This window comes from Ornithorhynchus anatinus, chromosome X2, assembly GCF_004115215.2.
Source record: "Ornithorhynchus anatinus isolate Pmale09 chromosome X2, mOrnAna1.pri.v4, whole genome shotgun sequence".
Lineage (NCBI taxonomy): Eukaryota > Metazoa > Chordata > Mammalia > Monotremata > Ornithorhynchidae > Ornithorhynchus > Ornithorhynchus anatinus.
In genome coordinates this window covers 15295370-15315780 of record NC_041750.1, presented here as the reverse complement: position 1 = coordinate 15315780, position 20411 = coordinate 15295370, and the positions used below count along the sequence as shown (strand labels likewise).

At 47.0% G+C, this 20411-nt stretch overlaps 1 protein-coding gene and 1 non-coding gene across 2 annotated transcripts in view; both read left to right on the top strand.

Moving 5' to 3' along the window:
- Nucleotides 1–20411, top strand: part of MAF (MAF bZIP transcription factor) — a 280188-nt gene that overhangs the window by 89740 nt on the left and 170037 nt on the right.
- LOC114807494 lies at nucleotides 9897–10034 on the top strand. The gene has a single exon (XR_003755555.1). It is a non-coding gene; the product is annotated as a small nucleolar RNA SNORA7 (small nucleolar RNA).

Sequence of the window (20411 nt, the reverse complement as noted above, 5' to 3'; positions counted from 1 at the left end):
GTGCAAAGGCGGCATGGAAATTAACAAAGGGCATTTGATGATGCTTGGGAAATAGCATGTGGTGATTTAAGTGATGTACTAGTCATTCCATAATTGACTTGAGAATTCCCCATCAGATTGGGTGCAGTCTTATCAAGCAGGAAGCTGGCAGGCTGTGTTTTAATCAACTGATAGCATCACTTAGCACACTGCTAGTGAACTAAGTTTTCAGCAAAGACCAGTCCTCGATTTTCAAATAGCCATTTCCACCCTCATATTGGGAGGGGAGGGGAGTGCACCAGGGGACAGTTAATAAGACTCATTCTCCCCAGTTTGCATCTTTTTGGAGTTAAACTTCTGGGCCAAGTTAAAACAAAGAGACTCTTCAACCCCATTAAGTGTGTCTACACACAACTATATTTTTTAAAAGAAAACAATGTGAGCACCAGAATAAAATAAAAATTTCCCATTGATGACTCATATTGACAGTCAGCCCTGATCGCCACTCCCAGTGCAAAGAGCCTGGGCTTGGGAGTCAGAGGTCATGGGTTCGAATTCCAGCTCTGCCACTTGTCAGCTGTGTGACTGTAGGCAAGTCACAACTTCTCTGTGCCTCAGTTACCTCAACTGTAAAATGGGGATTAACTGTGAGCCTCACGTGGGACAACCTCATTACCCTGTATCTACCCCAGCGCTTAGAACAGTGCTCTGCACATAGTAAGTGCTTAAATACCAACATTATTATTATTATTTATATATAGCAGGCTGGAAACTGGCATCCTTATGCAGTCTCCATGGGACCAAGACTCCTCTTGTCCCTACACAGGAGAAGGTGCACCCATCAACAGCACCCTGTAGTTGGCCAAGGCAAGAAGAAGCTGCAAGAGAGAAACCAAGACAGCTCTGTGTGGCCTAGTGGAAAGCGGATGGGGCTGGGAGCCAGGAGACCCGGGTTTGAGACCTAGCTCAGTTACCTCATCTGTAAAATGGGGATTAAGGCTGTGAGCCCTATGTGGGACAGGGACTGTGTCCAACCTGACACAGTTTCAACCCCAGTGGCTGGCACATGGTAAGCGCTTAACAAATGCCATTAAAAAAACAACTGAGGTTCCACCCTTTCCTTTGTTCCAAAAAGGAACCGTGATCATTCATAATTCCTAATACATGATGGTCCTATCTGTTGGCCAGTTTCACTCCCCAAAGGCAGGGAGGGGGCACAACTCTCTTCCAAGTGTTAGAAGAGAAATGAGAATAAGCCGTTCTTCCCCTCCCCTGCCACATGCCATCGCCACCCCGGAGTGAGGAATTCTGCTAGATTTCAGATCAGTTCTCAGAATTGAGAGTGGTTGGTACGGCCCCCAGAGCTCCTCGAAATGAAGACTTTCAGAAGATAAATACAAGTAAGGTTCCCATATGGCTAACCATGATACAGGGAACAATGCAATTTCTAGACAGAGTATTTTATATTGTGAAGCTTGTAGCCAGCCCATGCTGGGCCTGCTCAGCTGGGGGCTGAGGAGCACACGAAGGAAAACCCACTGTGTCGAGCGGGGAAACAGAGCCGGTGACTGGGGCAGGAGAGGGTAGTCTCTCATCTGAATCAATGTTAAATCAATGCCCTGGGGTACTGCTCGGCTGGAAGGGCCATCTTTCAGCCGACACATAAAACAAAGGCATTGGTGGTCATTAAAATGAGTCCTTGGCCATTTTTTCAAGAATAGGAGGATTATTGACAGCACTGTCCTGGCCAAATTCAAATTAAAGTAATTATAGCACATTCCGTCTCCCTGGCCTTTCGACTCGATCAAGTGTTCTTGGTCACTTCCCGCCTTGGGCTTTCCTTTGCACTGTCAAAAGCATCTTGCGTCCCTGAGATTTGGGGACCTGGATGAGGGCATTCCATCCTTCCTGGGTGAAGTTTCTATAGTATTAGTTCCAGATTCTTCCCTGCCATGGGGTCATGATTGACCTTAGCTACAACTAATTGGGTGTTCTACTACCACCAGAAATCTGTTGGGCCCTCTTCCCTCAGCTGTTCGAAGAAGAGACTGGGATGCAGACATTGGCCAGAGCTGTCCTCTGCATGTATACAGGAGACCAAGTCCCCCAACCCCAACATAGAAATTCACTTCAAGTTCCCTTCTTCACAAGAACAGCAGGCTGTGCTCTTGCAGGCATGAGGCTGAAGAAGGCAGATTGGGTCAGAATGTCTGTTGGTGATTCTGCCCCATCAGTTAGCCCTTTCTAACTTAACCATTCGAATCCCCTCAGCCTACATCCTTGATTCCAGCCAAGCCAGTCTTTGGCCTGGAACCACAGGCTCTGAACTTCCCTCTTTGAATTGTTGCAAAACTGAGCCCAATGAATGGAATCGTCTCCTTCGTCCCAATTTGTTGAGCTGTATCCCCTTCCTCTTATCGGTAATGTCTAACCGCCTATGCTGCCGATTCCTGTGTGAGCATATGACACTGACCGGCCTCCCCAGTCCATAGCTGGAGTGACTGCAGGGCTTGGAGATTGAGGATGAAAGAGGCAAGCCCTCAGTTGAAGAGAAGCATTCCCACGGCTCTTCCTAGGTCTCTAATGACATCCTCTACAGAGGGAGTTTAGGAGATGAGATTCGTCAGGTGCTGGATGCTAACCCTCAGTGTAAGGACTAGGTCAGGGTCTGTTGACAATCCACAAGGGAAGGAGGCCTCTGAGTCAGGACAGGATCCCTTATACAAAGGAGAAGAGTTTATTCAAGAGCATACTGGTTATCCTTCTGCATAGAGCTTGAAAATGGGTTTGGAAGTGATGGATCTACTTAACCCAAATGAAATTGAATGGCTGGGGCCTTGAAGGCAAGAGGGGTGGAGGACCCTGAATGCCAAAAAATACTTTGGAAACTCTGGCATGGGTGATCATTTGACAACAGGGAAGGGACAACCATAGCTATGCCAAATCCATACACCAGGAGCTTGAAAAAAAGAACCCGGAAGGAGTTGCAGATCTGGGCTCAGCATTGCAATGATGTTGTGATTGAAATAACTGAGAGACAGGATGATCGCATTTATGTCTGTCACAGTGGATCGAGAAGGGCATTGGTTGTTCAGGAAACATAAGTGGCGGGGAAAGGAGGTTGTGTTGCCTTACACGTCAAAGATCACTAGACATACTCAGGGCCATGTTTGGATTAAAGTGAAAAATGTATGGGTAACTGTGATAGTTATTACAGATCTACAAACCAGGAGAAGAAGTAGATCGTGCCTTCTTTGGTCAACCCACTAAAGCAGCTTTGAATGAAGATGTGGGGATGGGAGAAGAAATCTTCTCAGCTGTGTGTTGGAAATGGAATTCTGTGGGCAAAAGATCGTCAAACTGAGTTCTATATTTAGGACAATATCCTACTTCAGAAAGAGGAGGAGTCAAGTAGGACAGATGCCCTTTCTGATTTCTTCTTACTAAATCAAAGATGTAAAGGTGGGTGGAACCTTGGTGGAAGAATTGCAAGATACTTATATTCAAGATCCTAAGGGAAGTGAGGAGGAAAGTTGATAAGATAAAGAAAATGAAGTTTAATCATAAGGAAGCTGGTTTTTTTTCTTCAAAAAACCAATTCTGCAGAGTCAGGAACAAGTTATATTGGTAGATATAACAAGTAGGCTAAACCCCAAACTCGACAGAAAACTGAAGGGCGTAAACCTAAGCTACACAAAGTGTAATTTGGGCCAGATCGTTTTCCTTTACTCACAGCTCCCCACCCTCTTTCCCCAAAATATAGGAGGTGAGGCATTGGTTGATGCAAGCAGGAATCAATGGATATTATTGCAGATCCTCGGGCCATTGTTTTGGGGATTATCCAAGAGCATTGGAAAAGGGCAAATGTTGTGTCCGTCTTTAGGGGAAAAAAAAGTGAAGTTAACCTTGAAAACCATAAACATCTTAACGTGCAATTGGAAAGATAGCACAGCAAATCATGAGCCATCAGTTTAGAAGAGCATGAGATACTTAGAAAGCAATCTATGTCCAAAGCTTTGTGAAGAGCAGATCTGCATTTTTTCCCCTCTCCATCCAAACTGGTACCATGCTGATCCAAGCACTTATCATATCTCCTCTTGACTATCGTATCTGCCTCCTCTCTGATCTCCCTCTCCCCGTCTCTCCCCACTCCAGTCCATACTTCACTCCGCTTCCCGGATCACTTTTCTGAAAAAACATTCAGTCTACATCTCCCCGCTCTGTGCTAAGCACTTAGTACAGTGCTCTGCTCACAGTAAGCACTCAATAAATGCGACCGAATGAATGAATCTAATTGTTGTCCATCCATCTCCCTATCAATCAGTCAGTCATATTTATTGAGCTCCTTCTTTGTACAGAGCACTGTATTAAGCACTTGGGAGAATACAACAGAGTTGGTAGTCCCATTACCCACCAGGAGCCTGCAGTCTAGAGGGGGAGACAGACATTAAGATGCTTATGGACAGCAGTACTGTGGGGCAGATGGAGGGTTGAATAGCATGTGCTTAAAGGGTACAGATCCAAGTGCAGAGGTGAGGGAGAAGGAGTAGGGGAAATGAGGGCTTAGTCGGGGAAGGCGTCTTTGAGGAGATGTGATTTTAATAGAGATGCTACATCAACCAAACTCCATACCATCAGCTTTAACACAGTCATTCAGCTCCCCCACTCCTACCTTACCTCACTGATTTCCTTCTCCAACCCAACCTGCACATTTTGCTCCTCTAATGCCAACCTACTCACCATACCTTGGTCTCATCTGGCTCGCCACTGACCCCTTGCCCGTGTCCTCCCTCTGACCTGGAACTCCTTTCTGCTTCATCTCTGACAGACCTCCACTCTCCCCAACTTCAAAGCCCTACCAAATCATCTCTCCTCCAAGAGGCCTTCCTTGACTGTCCCCTCTTTTCTCCACGTGTGTTTCTCCCTGTGTGTTTGTCCCTCCACGTCATCTCTCCTCTTGGATATGTACCCCTTAGGCACTTTAATTCTCACCCCACACTCAGACCCTCAACACATGCATACATGTGATCATACTCTACCATTTCCCCTATCTGTAATCTATTTTGCTGCCTCTCTCCCCCTCTAGACTGTAAGCTCCTTGTGGGCAGGGATCGTGTCTACCATCTCTAGCGTACTGTACTCTCCCAAGTGCTCTGCACACAGTAAGTGCTCAAAAAATACCATTGATTGATAGGTCCTTGTTATCATGTATGTGTCTCACCTGTTCTGCCCAGAAAAAAAAGCTATGTTATGATGGACACTAGTGAGTTGACTGTGTTCCAGGCCCTCATTAATGGCAGTCTGGTTCTGCCAATTAATGTTGAGTATGGCTTGAAGGTGACCCTGATGAAACTGCTCAAAAGGTTGGATGTATTTTCTGTGATAGGGCCAAGTCTCACGGTCATATAGAAGGGTGGACACCATTACAACTCTATAGACTTTTGATTTGGCAGAGAGCTATCAATCTCCCAAATGCCATTTTCTTTCTGTTTTCGCTTTCTTTGTCCGTCTGTGACGAATCGGATAGTGTACTGCCTAGGTGACATAATTCATTTATAGCAGTGAGTTCTGTATGGCTGATCAAAATCTTTAGTTGCTTATTTTCTGCCTTAACATCTACTCCTCCAGTCCTCTGGGCCTGCCCTCTAGACTCTGGAAGTGCTCATTAGTTGTGAAGTAAAGAACGGTAATTTGGTCAGGGTCTAGTAAAATGTCAAAATCGCCAAACTTCCAGCATTTTAATGTCTGTCCCCCCCATCTCCCCTACCCTTTGTAGAGCAAGGCCGAGTGGATAGAGCACGGGCCTGGGGGTCAGAAGGACCTGGGTTCTAATCCCAGCTATGCCATGTGTCTGCTGTGTGACCTTAGGCAAGGCACTTTACTTCTCTGTGCCTCAGTTCCCTCATCTGTAAAAAATGTCCCAATGTGGGACAGGGACAGTGTCCAACCTGCTTACCTTGTATCTACCCCAGTGCTTAGTACAGTGCCTGGCACATAGTAAGTGCTTAACAAATACCACAATTATAATGATTATATGTAGTGTTCTTTTCCATCTAAGTGTCTCTGTTTGGGTCTGGGTCTGGCTTTGTGTCTGTGAGTGGAAGAAGGGAGCAACATACTTAAATAATATGGGTCCCAGGAGCTGCATTTTAGGGGGTTCTGAACAGCTGTCTTATAGTGGCCAGAGTAGACAAATCTTTAGTGAACTTCTCCCAGTCACTGACTAGTCTCCCAGTCACAGCCTATGAAATACAATGTCAAACTACCCTCAGTCACGCAATCCAGCATTGCTATATTAAAAAGAATAGATCCTTGTATCTTTAGACCTGTCGAACCATAGCATAAATGGCTCCCAGTTTTCATGTTTGCCATTTCTTTAATACTTTTAATTGAAAAGTCAAAACTAAAAACCTCCTGTGCCTTTAAGCGCCAAATCCGTTTTTAAGTAGCAGGAAGCTACGTGGCTAGAGCAGTTATTTTTATTGTCTGTCTGGGCATACGTTTAACTGCAGGCCCAGGATAAATCAATGGTGTCATAAAGCCACTCTCCCCCTGTGCCTTTTCTAAAGGGACATTGTTCAGTATCTCTGGTGAACGAGACCGGGGGGTTTGTGCCTCTCAATCACACTGGCTCCATTGTTGTCAGAGAGGATTTTCTAGCTTAATATATCTATGGGCTTTTTAATTTTTCACCCTTACTTTTTTTCCTTGCTAGGTGAAAATCCCAGTCCCGCCGATTTTAAAGAACTAGTAGCATCTCTTTCAGTCTTTTCAAATTTCCTCATTTGCTCTATCTCAGCCCACTGGAGGAAATATTCTTAAGAAGCGTGAGTGAGCCTGAGGCCGGACCTGTTGTGGGGCTCCTGTACCTCCTGCATTCTCCCCACACTGTCACTGTAGGTAGTGCCCCACTACCAGTTTAGACGCAAATCGCTGTCATTGTCAATACGTTTTTCTCAGACCAGGTGGAACTAGCAATTCAACTCAGTCACTGCAGAGTTGTTCGGTTTTCAGAGAAAAAGGGATTTGCAGCCCCTGAAAGTAGAGATCCTGAGAGGAAATTTTGTTTTGGTGGGTGGTGGTGGTGGTTTTTTCCCCAGAAATTACAGTCCTGGCATGGGAGGAGTGGCATGAGAAGCAGCGTGGCACAGTGGAAAGAGCACGGGCTTTGGAGTCAGGGGTCATGAGTTCGAATCCCAGCTCTGACACTTGTCAGCTGTGTGACTGTGGGCAAGTCACTTAACTTCTCTGTGCCTCAGTTCCCTCATCTGTAAAATGGGGGTTAAGACTGTGAGCCCCACGTGGGACAACCTGATTCCCCTGTGTTTACCCCAGCGCTTAGAACAGTGCTCTGCACATAGTAAAGCGCTTAACAAATACCAACATTATTATTAGGAGTGGGGAGTCTGGGACAGATATGGGGGTGGCATTTCATCTCTCCTAGCAGCAGGACAACAAGAGCACAGCTCCTCAGCCAGGTGTGCCTCGGCCCAGAAGGAGAGCAGGAACCAGCATTCAAATCCTTCTTTCTCCCAAGAAGTTGAAGCATTTCAAGCCTTCCCTATAAGGAAGCGGCAGATTACTTTGTTCCAGCTTTTCATATAAGCAAGCCAGAGTTCCAGCCTGGGGAAGTCCAGAGACCTACCAAAAGTCACACCTGACCTGAGCAACACCAGTGGAATTGGACTCGAGGTGCATTGACTCCCACTTTCATTTCCCCGTGTAGTCTCCTTGCTTGGCTGATTCTTCAGTTGACTGGGGCGTAGATCCCATAAATCTAGTTGAGCCACTGAATTAGCACCCTGAGGTGTGGAGGTGGGGTGCTCCATTCCTAGATGTTTAGGTTTGCTGGGCTTTGTGGAAAAGGGGCCCCAGTACTCCTGGCTCAGTAGGGGAATGAAGGAATGCTGTTGGAGGGCCAATTTGTCAAAGGGTTTGGATGGACCAGGTGCGTTGTCCTGCCCAGCTCTCTTGCCTTCCAGTACCGGCATCAGAATGAGGTGGAAACCCAGGTATTCGCTCATTCATTCATTCATTCATTCATTCAGTTGTATTTATTGAGCACTTACTGTGTGCCGAGGACTGTACTAAGTGCTTGGAAAGTACAATACAGCAATAAAGAGAGGCAATCCCTGCCCACAATGGGGTCACAGGGTAGAGGTATTCAGGGTCCCACCACTCCTCCCCCCCACCATTCATTCATTCAGTAGTATTTATTGAGCGCTTACTATGTGCAGAGCACTGTACTAAGTGCTTGGAATGTACAATTCGGCAACAGATAGAGACCCAGCTTGGTGACCATCCACCACTCTCCCCTATTTGCTGCTTGGGATTTCCCTAAATTCTGCCACTTGCCAGCTGTGTGACTTTGGGCAAGTCCCTAACTTCTCTGGGCCTCAGTTCCCTCATCTGTAAAATGGGGGTGAATTCTGTGAGCCCTATGTGGGACACCCTGATTACCTTGTACTACCGCAGCGCTTAGAACAGTGCTTTGCACATAGTAAGCGCTTAACAAATGCCATCATCATTATTATTATTATTATTATTACATTCCAGCCACTGATATCTTGCTCCAGCTGATTTGCCCATGCCTCGTCAGGCTGTTGAGGCGTGAGGAGCCAGTTGGTAGTCATCCTTCCTAGAACTGACCCAAAGGAGATAGTGTTTCCTCATCGAAAAAGCACCGTACTGGGAATCAGGAGACCTGAATTCTAGTCACGGCTCTGCCGCTCATCTGCTGCGCAGTCTTGGGCAAGTCGCTTAACCTCTCTGGGCCTCGGTTTCCTCATCTGTAAAATGGAGAGAAGCTGCCCTTCCTCCCTTCCTCTTAGCCTATGAGCCTCGTGTGGGGCAGGGACTATGTCTGATCTGGTGACCTTTTAGCTGCCCCAGCATTGAGCACAGTGCTTGACACATAGTGAGCACTTCCTGAATGCCACCCTTATTAGAGGACAGAGAAGCAGTGTTCAGGGAAACTCAATTCTCCTTAAACCGGAGTTTTTATCTTCTTGCCTCACGTGGTTTGTTAGGGCAGCCTTCATGCTGCCGAGGATACACGTCTCTAGGATGCTTGCCCGTTTTGGAAGCTTGATGAAGGATCTTTCTCTGCCACCCTCGGAAGTTGTCCAGCCGGCTCTGGAGATGTAGGTAAGTGTTGTCTTAGCTATCATTACCACCCCGATGGCATCCGGGGGGGTTTGCTAGGGTGTGATCTAGGCTGGCCTCTCTCCTCTCCAGCCCCACTGTCTCGCCAATGCTCACTGATTTTAAAATTAAAAACCAGGCTATTCTTAGTGGAATCAGCTCTTCAGTATGCTAATATCTTTAATTATCTTCTTTACTTTGTAGGGTGGGATTTCTCAGCATCTGAAGCAGTGTGGAAACAGTGTAGCCCAATGGAAAGAGCACAGACCTGGGAGTCAGAGGACCTGGGTACTAATCCCAGTTCTGCCATATGCCCGCTGTGTGACCTTGGGCAAGTCACTTAACTTCTCTGAGCCTCAGTTACCTCACCTTGTAAAATGAGGGTAAAATGCCTGTACTCCCCCCCTCTTAGATTGCGAAGCCCATGTGGGAATTGGGCTTCGCATGTGTCCGACCTGATTATCTTGCATATTCTTGTTACGTGGTAAGTACTTACCACATACCCCAGTTATTAGTACAGCACTTATCTTGCATATTCTTGTTACGTGGTAAGTACTTACCACATACCCCGTTTATTAGTACAGCACCTATGTATAGTGGGCACAGGAAGAGTTGGCCTGGGAATGCATCTCCAACTGAGAGAGGGAGAGTGTGTTCTAGTATCTTTGGTTTAGAGAAGTATGGCATGTCTATTTGGAGACTTTAAAATACCCATTGGTGCGCCAAATCAATCAGTCAGTCGATAGCATTTATCGAGCACCTACAGTGTGCGGTCCCTCTCGGGGTCGCATCTGGAGAGGTTCTGGTACTCTACCGGTCTTGACTACGGGAGGGAGAGTGAAGCAGAGGGTTACCCATTCCATTCCTAGCTTGGGCAGTGGCTAGCGAGTGGATTGCCATCTGCTACAGGTCTAAATTCACCCGTGCTGGGCAGCAGCGGCCTGGGAGAGAGTCGAGGACAGAGACTCGCTTACTGCGTGGAAGGAGGCAATGGTAAACCGCTTCCAGATTTTTACCGAGAAAGCTCTCTGGATCCACTACCAGAACGATTGCAGATGGCAGTGAGGCGTTCTGGGAGAGACGTGTCCATGGCGTTGCTATGGGGCGGACACGACTCGGCGGCAAAAGACAACAACATCAATGTGCAGAGCACTGTAGTCAGTGCTTGAGTGACTCCAGAAAAAGGAGGTATGAGCCCTGCCCTTAGGGAACTGACAGTTTTGTTGGAGAGGCAGACACCCCAGAAAGTCCCAGATAAGAAGAGGCGATAGAATATAAAGATAGGCGTGCACATGCCGGGCGTGGTGTGGAGGTGCTGAAACGACAACCGGGGATATAAAGCGGGGGATTAGAAATCAATCAGGAAAGGCCACCAGGAGGAGAGCTGAACCACTAAGGTCTGCAGATATCTTCATATGGTCTGATTCCCAGAGGTGGCCTTTCTAGTAATGATGGAGTCGAGGGCCATAATGCAGTTAGCGTAATGTAATTGGTTTTAATTGGCATTCTCTTGAGAAAGGAGTGAGATACAGGGAGGTGACATGTAATGGGAGGGGTGTATCCAGCATGCAGAGTGACTTACTTTTTCTCTGTAGAGATGTTTTGGACATTGCTAGCGCAGTACTATTCATTGGGAAAGTGGTTATTAAAAATGAAATAGGACTTTGGATTGAGTGCATTCAAATCAAAGAAAGCAAAGAGAAATTCAGTGGAAGAGAATACTCACCAGTAACAGTAAATTAGAAGAGTCTCTTCTGGGGAGTCTGACAGAGGACAGTTCTAGCCTTGTGATTTATAATGCTTGGAGGAAGAGTCAGTATTCAGTTGTAGGTCTGTATTGCTCCTTTGCCTCTTGGGGTTAATTTATCTAATAATTTAATTACCCAGACCTCAGGGCAGGGTATTGATGCCAGCCCATTCCCAACGGGAACTGTGTCTCACTCTTTCCTCTCCAACAAGGAGGGTTGAACCTTCCAGGCAGGCCTCTGATATATCAAGTTCCTCCTGGGGCCTTGATAATAGTAATTAATGCTTGTACTTGTTAAGTACTTACTTACCCCAAGCACCATCCTAAATCCTGGGATAGATACAGGATAACCAGGTTGGACCCAGTCCCTGTCCCACGTGGGGCTCACAGTCTAAGCAGGAGGGAGTTGAATTTAATCCCCATGTTACAGATTCATTATTGAGCACTTTTACTTGGCGCAAAGCACGGTCCTGAGCTCTTGGGAGAGAACCGTACAACAATAAACCGACACATTCCCCGCCCACAACGAGTTTACGGTCTACTGCTGAGGAAACCGAGGCACAGAGGAATTAGGTAGCTTGCCCAAAGTCACACAGCGGGGACGGGGTGGAGCCGGGATTAGAACCCAAGTCCTCTGAGTCCCAGGTCCTTGCTCTTCCCACTAGGCAACACTGCTTCTCAATAGAAAGGGAAGGAAATTACTGTCCTTTGGAAGCCACCAATTCCTTCCAGGGGGACACTGACTGCTGGATTGGAATTAGAGGGCTTGAAGCGGCATTCCTCACATGGGAGGTCTCTAAATGCAAGTTGGCAGTGTTAAAGGGTGCTTCAGGTTTCAGCCCAGATGATTCTTTAACGCATGCATGGGGAAACACCTTGGAAAGCCACATAATTTAGTAGGATTTGGAGGTGATGCGTGTCAGATGGATGCCTGGCAGACTCATCTGTTCAGCTGGGAGCCTGTGAGCATGCTCATTATCAGCCCAGGAAAATAAAATGTGGAGGCATAAATTAAATTGGGAACCCACTATCAATCGCTGCTGTCCTCTTCAACTTATTACCAAAGATTTATACACGATGTAGGGAGGACTGCTCAGTGACACATTTTAATTTAATTAAATTTCTGTTAGATTGATGCTTGATCAATCAATAATGTTAATGTTTTTGCAATTTAAAGATTAAAGTATGGACAGGCAGTTCGAACTACCTTCCCCACGCCACTGCCTGTGAATATCCCCTCTCAGTGATGGCTTCCCTCCAGCTACGCAGAGGTGAGCCTGCTGGATCGGTTGAACTGATCGCTGCTAGATGGCTAGCCCTCCTCTCTGCCCTTTGCAATATGCCATGTCAGGCCAAGGATTACCATTTTAGAAAAGGCAACGAAGGGCTCAACTTTTCCTATCACCGTATCCAACCTAGACTAAGGCTTCTCAAAGGTTATGGGCTGGGGCCGCAATTCTCTTGCAGCTGATGAGAACTGGATGAAATCAATCACTCTTGGTGAGCTGGAAATGAAGGTGAAGTATTTCACTGCTGTTTCCCTCTACTGTTCTGTTTTCGGGTTGGTTTTTTTTTCCACTCTTCACGATGGCAGCTCCATCTGCATTTGTGGCACCCATTTTTTGAAATGTTTGTGCTCTTTCTACTCTATCGTGCATACTTCTGCCTTCAGATGTAAAGAAGTATATCACCCCGGTTTCTCCCAAGTATATCCCCTATGGTCACTCAACTTTCAAGCTTCAAAACCCTTGGATTCATTCATTCGTTCATTCACTCGGTAGTGTTTATTGAGCGCTTACTGTCTGCAGAGCACTGTACTAAGCTCTTGGGAAAGTACAATGCACAGTAAACAGACACATTCCCTGCCCACAACAGATATCTGATATCTGCATAAGTGCCGAGGGGCTGGCAGGGGGGCGGGGAAGAACAAAGGGAGCAAGTAGGGTTACCCATTCCTCTCCTCATCAGCCTATAAATCCTGACCTTTGGCTTGCTCTCTCCTCCTTATCCACTCTCTTTTCTGACTACACCTCAGATTGCACTCTTTGACCCTCTCAAGCTCACCTCCTCACTGTGCCTCTTTCTCATGTCTCCCACTGCCAACCTCTTGCACACCCCCTCCCCTATGCCAGGAACTCTCCGATCCTCCTTCAAATTGGACAGTATGCCACTCTCACCATTTTCCAAGCTCTTTGGAAAGCACATATCACCAGGAGGCCTTCCCTGATTAATTTTAATGTTCCCACTTTATATCCCCCCTACTGCCTCTTCAGCACTTCTGCTCTACCTAAGCACTTCAGTACTCACAAACCCCCATGGCACTCTTGAACCCACTGTACTTACCCAATTACGCAATTGTATATCCTCATTCCCTTCTCCTATCTGTAATTCATTTTCAGCACGGCCTAGTGGCAAGAGCAAGGGCTTGGGAGTCCGAGGAGACGTGGGTTCTAATCTCGGCTCTGCCACTTGTCTGCTTGGGCAAGTCACTTAACTTCTCTGTGCCTCAGTTACCTCATCTGTAAAATGGGGATTAAGACTATGAGCCCCACGTGGGACAACCTGATTACCTTCTATCTACCCCAGTGCTTAGAACAGTGCTCGGGACATAGTAAGCGCTTAGCAAATACTATAATTATTAGTATTATTTGATTGGCTATTCCCTCCCCTCTCCAGCCCACCCCCACTAGGTTTTAAGCTCCTTGAAGAGAGGGATTATGTTGATTTATTCTATTGTACTGTCCCAGACTCTTAGTACAGCGTTTTGCATATAGTAGATCTAGACTGCAAGCTCACTATATTGTTGTGTTGTACTCTCCCAAGTGCTTAGCACAGTGCCCTGCACGAGTAAGTGCTCAGTAAATACGATTGATGATGTTCAGTCAATGCTACTGATTGACTGGGGGTGGCTTGCTGTAGGCACTGGGATTTTATGAGGCCTTTGAAGATCGGGAGGACTGTGGTCTGGTGGATTTGGAGGCAGGAAAGAGTTCCAGGCTGGAGGAATGGTGTGAGAGCAAGGGATCAGAGACAGGCAAGATGAGTGTGGGGTACAGTGAAGAAGTTAGCTTGGGAGGAGCCAAGAATGAAAGGTGAGGGTAACTGGTGAAGAGAGCCAACACGTAAGGTAGAAAAAGCTGGGGGAGTCCTTGAAGCCAATGGTAAGGAGTTTTAGTTTGATGTGGAGGGAGACGGGGAGCCTTTGGAGTTGTGAGGAGCGGCGTACAGCCCTCACGTACATATCCGTAATTTCTTTATATTAATGTCTTTCTACCCCTCTAGACTGTAAGCTCATTGTGGGAAGGGAACATGTCTACCAACTCTGTTATATTGTATCTCCCAATCGCTTGGTACGGTGCTCTGTATACAGTAAGTGCTCAGCAAATACGTTTGATTGATTGGAGAGATGGAGGGCGGTGTGTCATCACCCTGCTGGGGTGGGCGGTTTATAGGCTCCGCAGTTGGGATTGGTGATTGAAGCAACACCGTGGGTCTAGGGCCCCGTCAATAACTTTAGCATCTTTCAGGTCATTCTTCTAGGGCAGTTCAAATGCAACTTTGGAGTCTTCACTGATATTTTTTTTAAGTTGAAAACAAACCCATTTAAAATAATCCGATATAAAGATTGCCGTACGTTTTCCATAACGTTAACGGCCGTAATTTAAAGTCGCACGTCATCTTTCATCTCAGATGATTTTAAACCGTTTTAGTCACGGTATAAATGTCGTTCAACTTTGAAGAATCTGAGCTAACGTGTTAAGGAAATATAGTTGAATGAAATTCGTCACCGAGTTGCTGTTTGTGTTACTTTTCCCTAGGTGAATTACTCGACACCTTAGACCTCATCTGTGCCTCTTTTTTGGGGGGGCTGCTCATTTGGCTTTTCTGAAGTCTTTTTGCCATGTGTCTACATGGCATTTCACCATGAAGAAGAGTTTAGGGTCATTGCATAATGCCTCCTCCAGATCATTTATGAAGATGTTAAAGCCAGTCTCAGGATTGGCCCCCGGCGTTAGTTGTTTAGGAGGGACATGAGGACACTGTTATGTGAACCAAATGCTCACTCAGTGCCCGAAAGAGCCAATGCCCTTCTGACCATTAGTCCACTTATGGTTTAGTGGATAGAGCACAGACCTGGAAGTCAGAAGGTCGTGGGTTCCAGTCGCGGCTCCACCACTTGTCTGCTGTGTGACCCTGGGCAAGTCACTTCACTTCTCTGTGCCTCGGTTCCCGCATCTGTAAAATGAAGATTGAGACCGGGAGCCCCCTGTGGGACAGGGATTGTGTCCAACCCTATTTGCTTGTCTCCAGCCCAGTACGGTGCCTGGCACAAAGTAAGTGCTTAACAAATAACACGGTTATTATTATCATTATTATTATTACCGGGGAGGGCCTGGGACCTGAAGCTTGGCTAAAAGAGAGCTCAGAAGTTACCTATCAGCGAAGCAGATTTTGCTCTTTTAAGAGCTTGAGAAATCACGTACTCAACCCCTTTCCTGTCAAGCTACATAAATCTAGCCCTGCCCGCATCCCTAAGCCCCACCCAATCCTCATCCCCCAACATTCCACCACCCTCCACGGCCCCTTCCGTGTTCCCTTCTGCTCCCCCTTCGTCTACTGCCAGCCTCAGACTGTCCTTTCCCCGTGGTCTCAAATGCTGCAATCCCTCTGGCTGCAAGGTAGGCAGTGGTGGTGATGGAATTCTGGGGAGTTAGGGAGCACCCCCAGCCTCGGCTCTTCTCCCCACCACGCTCCCAGCCAGAGACGCAGCCTCTGCCCTGGCCAGAATGATAACCGGCAGCAGTGGCAACGAATGCCAAATGGTGGAGGGTGGGGGGGGGGGTGTTTCCTCCTTTCGGCCAGCCCCCTCCTCGACTTCAGTGTGTCCACCACCTGCTCTCCCCTATCCTGTGCCCCCTAAATTTGTGGGGCCTGAGTAAACAGGGAGGCGAGCCCAGGGTGTGGGAGAAGGGCTGGGAAACATGCAGAAACTGGCAAGACTAGGGTAGAAAGGATGGGGCAGGGCTATTTCTTTAGCAAATTCTCTAATGTGGAAATCCAAACTTCAAGAAAGTGGTTTCCACCTAGCTGTTGTGGAACAAGATCAGAATGCTTTTTTTTTTTTGATGTGACAGCTGTTTTCTGAGTTTCTAATAGCTACATCATTCTCTTAAGCTATGTATTCTTTCTTCTACCTCGAACTAAGGCTAATGACCCAGGCCTGGGCCCAGAGAAGATTTCTGTATAGCCCAAATATCTGGATTAGTAGCTCTAAGTGGTACAACCTGCAGGGAATGGGGTCACTGCAATGACAGATACTAATTTTAGGGAAAACATGCATTTTGCCGATTTAAAAAAAAGGCTCAAAGAAATTTACGGAGCAGATATACCTTATTACCACTGTGTCTGAATATATTGTGCTCTGTAAGGTCATTTCTGATCTGTAGGCCTGCTACACACTGAAAGCCCACGCTGTTGCAAGATCACCTGGGCAAGGTTTCATAATTTTCTTATGGAGTTTTTTTATGGGTGATTCCAGCTTCCCAATCTTCATGTTATTTGGATCAAACCCAGTTGGCAGCCCAACCTGATAAGAATAATTTTGGTATTTATAACCTCTTCCTACGTGCCAAAGCATTGTGCTAAATCTTATAATCCTTCCCGTCTCTCAGGACCGCAACCTCGGTGTCATCTTTGACTCGGCTCTCTCGTTCACCCCACACATTCAATCCCTTACCAAAACCTGTCGGTCTCACCTTTATAATATCGCCAAGATCTGCCCTTTCCTCTCCACCCAAACGGCTACCTTACTGCTACGGGCTCTCGTAATATCCCGGCTAGACTACTATGTCAGCCTTCTCTCTAATCTCCCTTCCTCCTCTCTCGCCCCGCTCCAGTCTATTCTTCACTCCGCTGCCCGGCTTATCTTCCTGCAGAAACGCTCTGGGCATGTCACTTCCCTTCTTAAAAACCTCCAGTGGTTGCCTATCGACCTCTGCACAAAACAAAAACTTCTCACTCTAGGCTTCAAGGCTCTCCATCACCTTGCCCCCTCCTACCTCTCCTCCCTTATCTCTTTCCACTGCCCACCCCGCACGCTCCACTCCTCTGCCACCCACCTCCTCACCGTCCCTCGATCTCACCTATCCCGTAGTCGACCCCTGGGCCCCGTCCTCCCGTGGTCCTAGAATGCCCTCCCTCCTCACCTCCGCCAAACTAATTCTCTTCCCCTCTTCAAAATCCTACTTAAAGCTCACCTCCTCCAAGAGACCTTCCCACACTGAGCTCCCCTTTTTCCTCTGCTCCCTCTGCCCCCCCCACCTCTCCGCAGCTAAACCCTCTTCTCCCCCCTTTCCCTCTGCTCCTCCCCCTCTCCCTTCCCATCCCCTCAACACTGTACTCATCCGCTCAACAGTATATATCTTCATCACCCTATTTATTTTGTTTAATGAGATGTACATCACCCTGATTCTATTTATTTGCTATTGTTTTAATGAGATGTTCTTCCCCTTGATTCTATTTATTGCCAATGTTCTTGTCTGTCTCCCCCGATTAGACTGTAAGCCCGTCAAAGGGCAGGGACTGTATCTGTTACCGATTTGTACATTCCAAGCGCTTAGTACAGTGCTCTGCACATAGTAAGCGCTCAATAAATACTATTGAATAAATAATCTGGGGACAAAACTGCAGCACATGGAGCTGCCTGCTTCTTGTTGGGAAACCAACTTGTTGCAGATGCGCCCTCTCTTCCTAGTTATTCTCTGCAACCTCAGATCCAAGACATTTCACTTGCTCTCCAACACCCCAGCAGCATCAGAACAGCTCACCTAGCTAAGGAATCTTAGTTAAATGGGCCTAAAAGAACTACGTTCTTGGACTGGTACGGGATAACCTTCCTCACCTTTTGGCCATGTTGGATAGCTATATCTTCGTCATTGACTGCTGGTGCCCACAGTCATCAAACTCTTTTGTACCGTTAACTCTTTTTCTGAAGCCTCCTCCCTTTCTAATTTTTGACAGCCTGTCCTCCTTCTTAATAGAAACTAACTGACGTGAACTTCCTCAAGTACCACCCTCACTTTCTGAATACACTTCTGCCCTCATCTGCATTCATTTGCTTCAAAATTGTCTTTCAAGTGGTCTACCGCTCGTGCTTAAAGCCTACCACCTCTACGTGAGCCTTGTGCCCCGTCCTCTCTCCCCTCTTCAAAGCATCTGCTTGCACTCCCTCCCTATTGCAGTTTTCATCTTCTCACTGTCCTCTGGCTCCTGACCCTCTGACTTCAAGCTCAAGTCTCTCCTGCCTGAAATAGCCTACACTAGATCCTGAGGCATTTTCTGGCTATCAGCCCACCTCCCTGCTCCCATTATTCTTCACCCACTGCCTTCACTTCCTACCCCCACGTTCATCTTGACCTACTGCAATTTGGTTTTTGCTCACTTCCCTTTACTGAGAGTGTACACGCCAAGATTTCTAGTGAACTCCTTGTAACCGAGGCCAGTGGGTTCCACTGTGTCATTATTCTCCTTAACCTTTTGACTGCCTTCAAACTTTTGTCCTCTCTCTTATCCCAGAAATGTTATCTGACCTGACTTTAAGGCATTCAGTCAGCCCTCTTCCCCACTACCTGTCTTCACTCCTCTCCCACTACACCTCAGCTCTCACCTTTCAAGTCTGTCTACTCACTACCAACCTCTTCTTCACGGCCTCCCTTCTGCCTGGAAAACTCCCTCCCCCTTCACATTCAGCAGACCGCAGCTCGCTTTCCCCATCTGCAATGCTCATCTGAAATCCCACCTCCAGGGAGCCTTCCATGATTAATCCTTCATCTCCACAACCTATTTCCCCTACTCCTGACACTTTACCACCTCTGCATCACCCAAAGCACTCAGGGACTCACTCCTCACCAGCTCCAGCAATCGATCAATCAGTGGAATTTATGGAGCACTTATTCTATGCAGAGCACTCTACTGGGGGCTTGGGAGAGTACAGTACTACAGAGTTGGTAGACATTATCCCTGCCCACAAGGAGCTTACAGTCTAGAGAGGGAGACATTAAAATAAAATTACAGGCAGGGCAATGACAGAGCATAAGGATATACATTTTGGGGGGCTGCTGGTGGGGGGGTGAATATCAAGTGCTTAGTTATATATTTTATACCCTATTGCCCCCCCAACTGTAATTTATTGTTGGGTCTGTTTCCCCTGGTATATTGTAAGCTCCTTGAGGGCAGGGGTCATGTCTATTAACGGTGTTGTAGTCTCCCAAGCTTCTAGTACAGTGCTCTGCCCAGAGTAATCAACTCAGTAAATACTTTTGCTTGATAGATGGTTTTCACCTGGTTCTCCAATCACTGTGACTTCTTTTCAGTCTCCACCGGCACATCCTCCTCTGGCTCGTCTTCCATTTCTCATCCCCTACCTGGAGAGATGTCCCACATGACTCAGTAGGGTCACCTACTGTTTTCAGTAGGAATTCATTCTTTCAGGGAGCTCATTTGTTCAGATGACTTCACCTACCACCCCTGTATCTTACTAGCTCCAACTTCTCATATAATAATAATGTTGGTATTTGTTAAGCGCTTACTATGTGCAGAGCACCATCCCTGGATCACACTACACCTAGATCTAGAAAAACCAAGAGCAGCCTGCTCCTTATTCTAAACAAAGTTGAGAGAAGTTCTCTAAATTGTGGATACAGTAGCAAGTGTAGGTGTCTGAACAAATGGGACTGAAGTCATTCCAGAGGCTTGGAGAGTCGGAATATTTAGCCCGTTGTTGGGTGGGGATTGTCTATCTCTGTTGCCGAATTGTACTTTCCAAGTGCTTAGTACAGTGCTCTGCACACAGCGCTCAATAAATACGATTGAATGAATGAATAATTAAGTTTATGCAAAGTGACTCTTGGGGTCTCTCTGAGCCAGAGAGATCTGACCGTTGTGGAAGCCCCAGGCCACTTCGATGGAGTCTGCCCAAGAGGGTCACTGATCCCACTTGCCCTACCAAGCCCATCTATTACTCCACCAAAGACTACAAAAGTCCCGGTAACTGAGGTTTCTAGCATCTAGGTTTGGGAGTTGCACTGCTATTCAAAATGACCCTATGGGAGGGTGAAGCATCCTCCTCCCCGCCCCCACCCTCATTCTTCTAGGGAATCTATGAATTTGCTGAGGGGAATGACAAGAACACAGGTGTCCTCATTAGGAGTCTATAACCAGAGGGCAGTTTGGGGGATCTGACAGGTCAGAGGAAGGGCAACTGGTGGGAATCATGGGGAGGGTTGATCATTTTGGCCCTTATTCAGAAAGTAGTGTAAAACAGCTGCTCTTGCTGACTGAGGGATTCTGCAATGGAGGACATGCTCTGACTTCCTACTCAGAAGAGTAATCTCAGGCCCTAGAGGGATTCAGGTATTGAAGGACATTCCTGCTCAGAGACCAATAAGGGAATGGACCACGACAGAGGCATCTGGCTTATTTCAATCAAGCGATCAACCAATCGACCGTATTTATTGAGCACTTATTGTGTGCAGAGCACCGT